Raw genomic sequence first — 12,312 nt, 5'->3', positions numbered from 1 at the left:
ATTTCAGAGCACCATGAGAAAACTTCTGGTACTTTCTCTGTCTGTGGATGTAACTAAGTTTATGTTCAAGTTTTTAATCTTCCTCGCTTCCTCTGCCCACCCCCTTCCACCCTTCCTTCCCTCCTTCCCTCCCTCCATCTTCCCACACCGCACTGATCACACTCATTAGCTTCTGGTAGGTTAAAACACACTGGGCATCCCATCCCATCCCAGAATAGGAATGAATTATATAAATATTTTTACCAGAAAGAACTCAACTAGGGCAGGGATTCCCTGGCAAGCCACTAGCCTGAATAGCACAAAGGAACAGCTGTTCTGATCATTTCGGCCAAGATTCTAGCTGGCTGACATCAAGTGGAAAAGGAGTAATTGTCCACCAGATGTGCTTTGAAGGGTCTTAGGGGATAGTCTCTCAGTCTCTTGCCCCAAAATGTCTCATTCATACAAATGCTGCAATGGCTGGAATGTCACCATTTGGGAAAGCTAATCTACTCCCGACCATTTTTCCCCAAAGGATATATTAAGTCACTGACATTTTAGTGTGAATGAGATGATCCCATTTTCTTTTGGGAAAGAGGAGAACTTGGGGCAGTAAAAAAGCCCTCCTGGATTTGGAGAGAAGGAAGAGCAGGAAAACCACATAGAAGCAAGTAGTGGAACACTTTGAAGGTTTAAGCATTTTACCCAAGTCCGTGGTTGACAATCTCAGTAGCCAGGGGAAGGGTCATAAACTCAGATGCACAGGAGGGTAGAAGGACTGGGGGGCTAGTGACAGTAAATGGAGTGGAGACAACAGGAAGTAGTGGGAACCTTGGGACAGGGGTCCTAGGGTGGGGGCAGCCTTTGCTCAGCTTCAGTCCAGGGCCTCTCAGGCTGACACAGGCCACCTTGTCATGCATCTCAGATGTTCAGAAATCAGAGGTTTATGTAAAATCTTAACTTCAAGACTGTTGACCAATACAAAAGACAAAATGAAACCAAAACAAAAACCAAAATAAACTCTGCTACCGGTTTTTGACCTCTAATACTAGGGTCTATATCCGTAAGATCTGTACCTCCTCCATCTGTTCCAGTTGAGGCAAATAGCAACTTCAGAAGAGTAGCCAAAACAAGATAGACGTTTCTGCCTTCCTGCTCCTCAAACCAGAGAGAGGTGTCCAGGGTGTCCTTGGTTAGCTTGATGTGGGTCTCCTGGAGTCTGAGGGGCCCCATGGATGAAGCCTGAGGACTGGGACATGAGCAACCCCAGGTCAGGAAGCTGTGGCCATCTGCCTTCTGTGGCAGAAGACAGAGAAAAAAACTACCTTGGTGACGAGCAGCACTGGGCTGTTTGTGTGTGCGCATGTGGATGTTATCCAAGTGTGTCTCAAAGAGCTTTGCAGTCTTTCCTCTTGGGACAGCCATGGGGAGGGAAGATATCCGTCTCAACTCATTCAGTAAAACAATCACACACAGGCACAAATGCGTATGGGTTTTCTTGACCTACTATTAAGAACCATCTTTATAAAATGAAAATATCTGATGGGGGGCAGCAAAAGGGCAGCCAGTGTAGGTAATGAATGACTGGGTCTGGAAGATGGGGGGCAATTCAAGAGGCAATAAAATGCTAATATCTCCAGAGTACTTTCCCCTCCTCACCTGTTGCCAAGGTTACCTGCCTCCAGGAACTGTTCCTCCCTGACAAGGAGTTGTTAAGGAGTAGCCCCTCGCAACTCACTTCCTGTACCCCTGGATGGCTCCGTTCCTGCCCTGGATCACTCCACCTTTCGGGTCACAAAGGCAGGATGAGAGGAGGAGGGTGCATGAGAAAAAAGGAAATCTAAAATCTATAAAAGGGACAGGACCCCCCACTCCTAGGGGACCAACTTGGACGCCCTCCTCTGCCTCTGTGGAGGAGCCTCTGTCCTTCTCTCTCTCTGTTTTATCCTTTAAGTAAAACTTTTTGCTCCTGCTTCACCATTCAGTCTTCAACACCTGTGGAACAGGACTCACACTACCAGTATCAATATGGAGATTTTTCCATATCAGAATTATTTCTCCCATCTGCATATTAGATTGTCTGGATAGTGCATTTTTTGACACAATACCTTTATTTGTTTATTTTTATGTGGTGCTGAGGACCTCACATGCTAGGCAAGCGCTCTACCACTGAGCCACAACCCCAGGCCCTGGAGAGTGCTTTTACATTGTTGAAGATATTCCCTCCCAAGTTTTTGCTATTATTAATAAGGTTGCAATAACTTTCCTCCTTCACATGTAATTTGACACCTATGTGAAAAATACCATAGAATAATTACTAATTATCCCACAAAGATGTGTGCTTTTTAATTTAAAAGATGTTGCCAAATTGCCCTCTAGATGGATAACACAAATTTACATGCCCACCAGCAATGCATGCTACCCAAGGTATGGGTGGGCCAGTAGCAGAAGCATCACCAAGGAGCTTATTAGAAATGCAAATTCTCGCCCCCCTCCACCTTCTCAATCAGTACCTGCATGCTAGTAATCTCTCCAGGCAGTTTTCATGCATCTAAATTTGGAGAATTCCTACAACCTGTTCATGGGTAGCTATGAAGCTCCATCAGTTTATGGTTTCCATTTCTTACCTTTTGTTTGAGTGAGGTTGAGCATCGTTTTATATGTTTCAGAACTATTTGTAGGTCTTTATGAATCTTCCTGTCCCTTCAGTTTTCATTACCCGTAGTTAAATGCAGTCAGTTGTGGTCTGAAAATATTATTCCTCTTGATTCCTTCAAGAGAGTCTACATTGATATCACTATTATTACAGTATATGGTTATATTTGTTCCATTTTATTGTTAGTTGCTGTTAATCTCTAACAAGGCCTGATTTATAAATTAAACTGAATGATAGGTATGTGTGTATAGGAAGAAGCAGAACGAGTATGGGGTTGGGTACTTTGCACAATTACAGGCCTCCTCTGGGGTTCTTGGAACATATTCCTGGTGGATTTGTCTTAGGGAGATGATCTCAATGTCTGGGATATGAGTAGCACATACTTCTCTGCTTGTCAGTTGCCTTGAATGGTTAATGTTTTCTCTTTACAGAATTTTAAATTTTTATATAGTTAGATTTATCTTTTTACAGTTTCTGTTGAGTCATAGAGAGGTCTTTACCCACTCCATAATTAAAAACTTTGTTTCCTTTTAATACCATATGATCTTATTATTTACATTGCAATATATTTATTGTATTGCAATATATTGCAATATATTGTATTGCAATATTCTATCTGAAACTTATTTTGATTCAAGGAAAATGACGTGAATGTGATGTTTTCCAAGTGGCTACCTCCTTGTCCCGATACCATTTATTAAAAAATTGCCTTTGCCTCATTTATTTTAAATATCACATTAATATACGAAACTTACCCCCTGTGAGCTCCCTGTTGATTATGTCCTGCATCATGTCACCTTTCCAGGAACCAAGACATTCTGCTAAACCTGATGTGTTTCCCACAGGTTGTGTCCCACAGATGTGTCCTGCCTCCTGGGTAATGGTCAAAATGACCCAAACTCACTTGTCTTATGTCCCACCACCTCCAAGTTCCCACACGTGACAACTAATTTGAAAAGGAAACATGGAATAAAGGCACATGAGGGTCTGGAATTTAAAAAAATAATAATAATGCCTTAAGGCAAAGAAGTAATTGAAAGGGATAAGAAATTCTAGAATAGATGGGGTTTTTAGAATTTATTATTTTATGCCACAGAAATAGTAGCTCATTTTCCTTCCAAATCCTGGGGTTAAATTGGAGAACTAGACTTAATGTCAACTCCCCCCCCCCACTCTTTTCCTTCTCCCCCCTCCCCTTCTCTTTATCTTTCTTCTTCTATCTCTGTTCATTGGTTCTCCAGCACTTTATCTTGTTTTCACATATTTCATACTGTATTTCACTAAATCATGGGGACCCGCTGAGTCCAGAACTTTTAAAATCACTCTCTCATCTTTATTGTTCTAGCATGTTTGGTTCATTCTTTTCTTTTTCTTTTTGTATCAAAATTCAAAAGTATTTAAGACAGGTTTCCTGAAGTCATCCTTTTAGCATCTCTCTCTTTATTTTAAATAAATCAACCCTGATTAAAAAGAATTAAAAACAAAACTCAAAAACTCAAAATAAGATCCTTACAGATAGAGGTCTCGGTTTCTGTCAGATGTTTCTGCAATATTCCTTTTTATCATGAATCATTTTCTCTGCTGTTATTAAATGAGGGCACCTTACCTGAACAAGGCAGGCTCCTTGTGGCTCTCAGCTCCTTCAAACACTGCGTGAATGTTCACAGATGACCCTCTGTGATGTGCAGGCAGCTTTCCACGGAGGAATGAGATACAAGGAAGTACGCTGAGAACCAAGGGCACCAAAGCAGGGCGAGCATATTCTAGCATATTCTAGCTAGCAAGTCCGTTAAGCTCAGAATTGAGAGGATTGTGCTAACTCTTCTCTTCCCTGGCCGTGATCATTTCCTCTTTCCCATTTTGGAGCAATTGAAGTGTCCTCTCTCGTCACCTTGGTTGAATTTTTTAAGATTGCAATTTGCAGGCATTTGGTTGTTATTGATACTGTGAGCATCAAGCACATGATAGTGTGGCTGGCGTAGAGTGTGTTGACTTCAGTTCCCTCTTTGGGGACTCTGTGTGGTAATGTTGTGCGACTCAGCTAAAGGCCGTGGCAGGCTTAGACCATGCGCTCTCCTGGCCATCCTGGCTGTGAGAGAAGCAGCCTGAGCCTATTACACGCAGAGTGCATGACCCAGGAGCAGGGTTGGGAGGGGCCCTGGGGAGAGTGAGACAGAGGAAGAAGGGACGCCAACTCAAGAGAGTGTCGTTGAGCTGCTTCTCCTGTGGTCCACAGGAGATCTAGCCCATGCAGACCCCACGAGGAACATTCCAGAATGTACTTGAGGAGTATCCACAGCAGAAGGAACATTTTCTCCTTGGCTCCCCTTCTCTTGTTTAAGGATTGTCCTGAAGGTATTGTCCTCCTCCAGTCCCAGCATGGCAGGGTGGCTGGGTGTTCTCTGCAGGTGTCCCAGCAAGAAGTAGGCATGAGAAAGGACATGAGGCTGAGGCAGGAGTGCCCACTGGCCCTGAGAGGACTGGTCACGCCTGGGGCTGCAGTGGCTAAGCATAGGAGGTGCTGAGTGGGTGGGTGTCCAGTCACCTGTGCGCCAGGAAACCCACTCCAGAAGGAAACTGGCCACTAGCTGCATTTTATTACTGATCCAAATTACTGTGAATTTGGGGATGGGTGTGGATGTGACATTTTAAGGTGACCACAACAAAATGGTGAGTGACAGGCCATACTTTCTCCTTGGATCTACACCTCTCAGTGACCTGGTGCTGCTTTGGCATTTAGGTATCATGGGCAGGCCACCAAACCAGTTCTAAAGCCTGAGGACACTTGCTGAGTGGACAACCAGGCCATCCACCTTGTCCACTCAGGGAGCACCCTTGGGCTTCTGAAATGCCACCAACTATTTCTACTTGCTCACACCTACTAATAAAGGAAACATCGGAGGACAGAGGCAGAAGTCCTGGGTGGTCTGGTTACCTATTCTTGCCAGAAACATGGCTAACATTGCCGTGGGCACCTGCGGAACTTATCCACATGCTGCACATTGGTGCTAGAGTGACACCTGAGTCACAAAGATGGTTTTAGGTATGAAGAGCTCATCCACCTTGTACCCTGCACACCCACCCAGTGGCCTCACATCACTTCCTTGTATTTGCAAGCACCTACAAACATGCAAGATGGCAAGGACCATCATGGTGCAATTAAGGAGAGTGACAGATGTCCATGAAAATCCACTTGGGTTGACTCCAAGATGCAAGTAAAAGGAACATCTAAAGAGGGAACATGAGGCTCTACAGTCTTTCAGGGAGAGTTATATTTCTACTTCTCAGGGTGAACCGAGAGAAGGACCCAGCCTGTTCCTGATAATTTAAGAACCAGCATCGGGTCCCCAAGCCACCAGGTGTGGGAGCGCACACGTGGTTGGCAGAAAGGGCTGCAGATGTGGCGGCTCACCCAGGCTCCCTCGCCCTCTTGTGCTGTGTTAGCCGAACAAGCGCAGCCCCTGGGTCTTCCCCAGCAGCTTAACAAACACAGAGGGACCCGTGGTCGTGCCAAGTGCTCATCTGAGAAGCTCAGGAACATGGCCTCCTTCAACTCTCATGGAAAGGGCATGAAATATCACCTCGCTCAAGGTCAGGCAGCAAGTGGCTGGTGGACGGAGCCAGCGGGAAGAGCGCCTTCAACCACTGCACTGCTCCCTGCCTGCCCTGCCCTGCTGAGTCCGCCGCCAAACATTGATTTACCACTCTACTCCCTTTCCAGGTCCCCATCTTCAGACCTGTTTCCTCCCGTCCTCCCTTCCCTTCTCCTTCTCCTCCCTCCCTTCCTTTTTTAAAAAAATTAAACTTTAAACATTTTGAGACCATTGTCAATTCATATGCATTCTAAGGAGAGAGAGGGAGAGCTTGGGAGCGCCTGTCCCTCCTCTACTCAGCCCTCGGTGTTGCAGTGTTGGTTGCTGTGACATTTCATGCTAGCCCTTCTTGTGTGGTTCTCTAGTTGATTGTGCACGTTTGGCTTATTTTCTCAGATAGATGGGAAGAAACCCAAGGGTAATGGTGTATTCAGAAACTTTCCGAGTCGTTGCAATTGTCCGCCAGGGTCCGAAGAGCTTGAACTCTTGTCCAAGAGTCCCCCGGGTCACTGTTCAGGGCTCCTCGACTCCCTTTCCAATCTCAGCCAGCTTGGTTGTCTTATTCCATGGAAAGAATAGTCCATAAGCACCAGTCAGAATCGGGGACGTTGCCAGAGGCAAACAGCAGTGACCGGGCAGTGGGAGCAACCGGGAGACCTGGGAGAGGCAGGACCGGTGCCACATGGCTGCCCGGTACATGTTACCCTCGATGGCTGAGCCACCAGGGAGAACTTCCATGATGTTCTGTTGACCAAGGCAGCCAAGTGCTCAGGACATCTTAGATTTCTTTCCCTCATAAAATGGTTCAAATAAAACCGTAACATTAGCTGTTGTAGTGGTGTTGAGGCACTTTACGCATGTGGAGGAGTGTGCTTTCTGGGCAATGCTGGATGGCTCTCAGGTGCCCATTCAGGGCCAAATCCCTTCATGAGCCCCCTGCCTTTGGTACTGGGAACTGAACCCAGGGCCATCCAACCACTGAGCTACATCCTCATCCCTTTTTATTTTTTATTTTTATTTTGAGACAGTGTCTCACTCAATTTCTTAGGATCTCATTAAGTTGCCAAGGCTGACTTTGAACATGTGATCCTCTTGCCTTAGTCTTTGGACAACCGGACTGAGCCACCATGCTTGGCTTCATAAAAAATTTTAAACTGACACCTTATGATTATATTGGTATAAAGATTCATACAGTCTAGGCTGGATTCATTCTTATATATTCATTGTATGACATCATTTCTATTTCAGAATATAACATGATTACTTAATATCATTATATTCATTTTTTTTAAGTTGTTATTCTGTTTTTTTTTTCTTTTTTTTTTTATTGTAAACAAATGGGATACATGTTGTTTCTCTGTTTGTACATGGCGTAAAGGCATACCATTTGTGTAATCATAAATTTACATAGAGCAATGTTGTTTGATTCATTCTGTTATTTTTTCCCTTCCCCCCACCCCTCCCACCCCTCTTTACCCTCTATACAGTAGTTCCTTCCTCCATACTTGCCCCCCTCCCTAACCCTAACTCTAACCCTTCCCTCCCCCCCATTATGTGTCATCCTCCACTTATCAGCGATATCATTCGTCCTTTGGCTTTTTGAGATCGGCCTATCTCACTTAGCATGATATTCTCCAATTTCATCCATTTGCCTGCAAATGTCATAATTTTATCATTCTTTATGGCTGAGTAATATTCCATTGTATATATATACCACAGTTTCTTTATCCACTCATCAATTGAAGGGCATCTAGGTTGGTTCCACAGTCTGGCTATTGTGAATTGACCAGCTATGAACATTGATGTGGCTGTATCTCTGTAGTATGCAGATTTTAAGTCCTTTGGGTATAGGCCAAGGAGTGGGATAGCTGGGTCAAATGGTGGTTCCATTCCAAGTTTTCTAAGGAATCTCCACACTGCTTTCCAGAGTGGCTGCACTAATTTGCAGCCCCACCAGCAGTGTGTGAGTGTACCTATCTCCCCACATCCTCGCCAACACCTGTTGTTGCTCGTATTCTTGATAATCGCCATTCTAATTGGGGTGAGATGGAATCTTAGGGTGGTTTTGATTTGCATTTCTCTTATTACTAGAGATGTTGAACATTTTTCCATATGTTTGTTGATTACTTGTAGATCTTCTTCTGTGAAGTGTCTATTCATTTCCTTAGCCCATTTGTTGACTGGACTATTTGAATTCTTGGAGTAGAGTTTTTTGAGTTCTTTATAGATTCTGGAGATTAGTGCTCTATCTGAAGTATGATTGGCAAAGATATTCTCCCACTCTGTAGGCTCTTTCTTCGCATTGCTGATAGTTTCCTTTGCTGAGAGAAAGCTTTTTAGTTTGAATCTATCCCAGTGGTTGATTCTAGCTTTTATTTCTTGTGCTATGGGAGTCCTGTTAAGGAAATCTGGTCCTAGACCAACAAGGTGAAGATTTGGACCTACTTTTTCTTCTATAATCTGCAGGGTCTCTGGTCTGATTCCGAGGTCCTTAATCCATTTTGAGTTTAGTTTCGTGCATGGTGAGAGATATGGGTTTAGTTTCATTCTGTTGCATATGGATTTCCAATTCTCCCAGCACCATTTGTTGAAGAGGCTATCTTTTCTCCATTGCATATTTTTGGCCCTTTGTCTAGTATGAGAAAATTGTATTTATTTGGGTTTGTGTCCGTGTCCTCTATTCTGTACCATTGATCTACCTTTCTATTTTGGTACCAATACCATGCCGTTTTTGTTACTATTGCTTTGTAGTAGAGTTGAAGATCTGGTATTGCAATACCCCCTGTTTCACTCTTCCTGCTAAGGATTGCTTTAGCTATTCTGGGTTTCTTATTCTTCCAGATGAATTTCATAATTGCTTGCTCTATTTCTGTAAGGTACACAATTGGGATTTTAATTGGAATTGCATTGAATTTGTATAGCACTTTAGGTAGTATGGCCATTTTGACAATATTAATTCTTCCTATCCAAGAACATGGAAGATCTTTCCATCTTCTAAAGTGTTCTTTAATTTCTTTCTTTAGTGTTGTATAGTTCTCATTGTAGAGGTCTTTCACCTCTTTTGTGAGATTGATTCCCAAGTATTTTATTTTTTTCGAGGCTATTGTGAATGGGGTTGTTTTCCTAATTTCTCTTTCTGAAGATTCATCACTTATGTATAAAAATGCGTTGGATTTATGGGCATTGATCTTGTAACCTGCTACTTTACTGAAATCACTTATGAGTTCTAAGAGTTTTCTGGTGGAATTTCCAGGTTCCTCTAAATATATAATCATGTCATCAGCGAACAGGGATAGTTTGAGTTCTTCTTTTCCAATTCGTATCCCTTTAATTTCTTTGGTTTGTCTAATTGCTCTGGCCAGAGTCTCAAGAATGATGTTGAATAGAAGTGGTGAAAGAGGGCATCCCTGCCTTGTTCCAGTTTTTAGGGGGAATGCTTTCAGTTTTTCACCATTTAGAATGATATTAGCCATGGGCTTAGCATAAATGGCCTTTACAATGTTAGGAATGTTCCCACTATCCCTATTTTTTCTAGTGTTTTGAGCATGAAGGGGTGCTGTATTTTATCAAATGCTTTTTCTGCATCTATTGAAATAATCATGTGATTCTTGACTTTAAGTCTATTAATATGGTGAATTACGTTTATTGATTTCCTGATGTTGAACCAACCTTGCATCCCTGGGATGAAACCCACTTGATCATGGTGCACTATCTTTTTAATATGTTTTTGTATGCGATTTGCTAAAATTTTGTTGAGAATTTTTGCGTCGATGTTCATTAAGGATATTGGTCTGAAATTTTCTTTCCTTGATGAGTCTCTGTCTGGTTTAGGTATCAGTGTGATATTGGCTTCATAGAATGAGTTTGGGAGGGTTCCCTCCTCTTCTATTTTATGGAATACTTTGAGAAGTATTGGAATGAGCTCTTCCTTAAAGGTTTTGTAGAACTCGGCTGAGAACCCATCTGGTCCCGGACTTTTCTTTGTTGGTAGGCTTTTGATGACTTCTTCTATTTCAGTACTTGAAATTGGTCTATTTAAATTGTTTATGTCCTCTTCATTCAGTTTAGGCAATTCATATGTCTCTAGAAACCTGTTGATGTCTTCGAAATTTTCTATTTTGTTGGAGTATAGATTTTCAAAATAGCTTCTAATTATGTTTTGTATTTCCATCCTGTCTGTTGTGATATTTCCTTGTTCATTCCGAATTTTAGTGATTTGGGTTTTCTCTCGTCTTCTCTTCGTTACTGTGGCTAAAGGTTTATCAATTTTGTTTATTTTTTCGAAGAACCAACTATTTATTTTGTCAATTTTTTGTATTGTTCCTTTGTTTCAATTTCATTGATTTCAGCTCTGAGTTTAACTATTTCCTGTCTTCTACTACTTTTGGTGCTGTTCTGTTCTTCTTTTTCTAGGGCTTTGAGCTGTAGTGTTAGGTCGTTTATTTGTTGAGTTTTACTTCTTTTATTAAATGCGCTCCATGAAATAAATTTCCCTCTAAGTACTGCTTTCATAGTGTCCCAGAGATTTTGATATGATGTTTCTTTGTTCTCATTTACCTCTAAGAATTTTTTAATTTCCTTCCTAATATCTTCTGTTATCCATTCATCATATAATAGCATATTGTTTAATCTCCAGATGTTGGAATAGTTTTCTGTGTTTTACTCTTTCATTTATTTCTAACTTCAATCCATTATGATCTGATAGAATACATGCTAGTGTCTCTATCTTCTTGTATTTGCTAACATTAGCTTTGTGGCATAATATATGGTCTATTTTAGAGAAGGATCCATGTGCTGCTGAGAAGAAAGTGTATTCACTCTTGGTTGGATGGTATATTCTATAAATGTCCGTTAAGTCTAAATTATTGATTGTGTTATTGAGATCTATGGTTTCTTTGTTCAATTTTTGTCTGGAAGATCTGTCCAGTGGTGAGAGAGGCGTGTTAAAATCACCTAGTATTATTGTGTTGTGGTCTATTTGGTTTCTGAAATTGAGAAGGATTTGTTTGACATACATAGATGAGCCACTGTTTGGGGCATAGATGTTTATGATTGTTATATCCTGCTGATTTATGCTTCCCTTAAACAGTATGAAATGACCTTCTTTATCCCTTCTGACTAACTTTGGCTTGAAGTCCACATTATCGGAAATGAGGATGGATACTCCAGCTTTTTTGCTGAGTCCATGTGCATGGTATGTTTTTCCCCATCCTTTCACCTTTAATCTATGGGTATCTTTTTCTATGAGGTGAGTCTCTTGCAGGCAACATATTGTTGGATCTTTCTTTTTAATCCAGTCTGCCAGTCTATGTCTTTTGATTGATGAATTCAGGCCATTAACATTCAGGGTTATTATAGAGAAATGATTTGGTTTCCCGGTCATTTGGTTCATTTTTAAAATTTTGTTTATTTATTTGTTTGACACAACTTGTTTCCTCCTTTATTTGACAATTCCTTTAGGATAATTCCTCCCTTTGCTGATTTGCTTCTTTGTTTTTCATCTCTTCCTCATGGAATATTTTGTTGAGAATGTTCTGTAATGCTGGCTTTCTTTTTGTAAATTCTTTTAGCTTTTGTTTATCATGGAAGGATTTTATTTTGTCGTCAAATTTGAAGGTAAGTTTTGCTGGGTATAAGATTCTTGGTTGGCATCCATTTTCTTTCAGGGCTTGAAAAATGTTGTTCCAGGACCTTCTAACTTTTAGAGTCTGGATTGAAAAATCTGCTGATATGCGTATTGGTTTCCCCCTGAATGTAATTTGGTTCTTTTCTCTCACAGCCTTTAAAATTCTGTCTTTATTTTGTATGTTAGGTATTTTCATTATAATGTGCCTTGGTGTGGGTCTGTTGTAATTTTGTGTATTTGGAGTCCTATCAGCCTCTTGAACTTGATTTTCCATTTCATTCTTCAGATTTGGGAAATTTTCTGATATTATTTCATTGAATAGGTTGTTCATTCCTTTGGCTTGTTTCTCTAGACCTTCCTCAATCCCAATAATTCTTAAATTTGGCCTTTTCATGATATCCCATAGTTCTTGTAGATTCTGTTCATGATTTCTTACCATCTTCTCTGTTTGTTCAACT

Source organism: Sciurus vulgaris (assembly GCF_902686455.1).
Source record: "Sciurus vulgaris genome assembly, chromosome: 7".
NCBI lineage: Eukaryota > Metazoa > Chordata > Mammalia > Rodentia > Sciuridae > Sciurus > Sciurus vulgaris.
The sequence above is the reverse complement of the archived record's forward strand: the minus strand, read 5'-3'. Positions refer to the sequence as shown.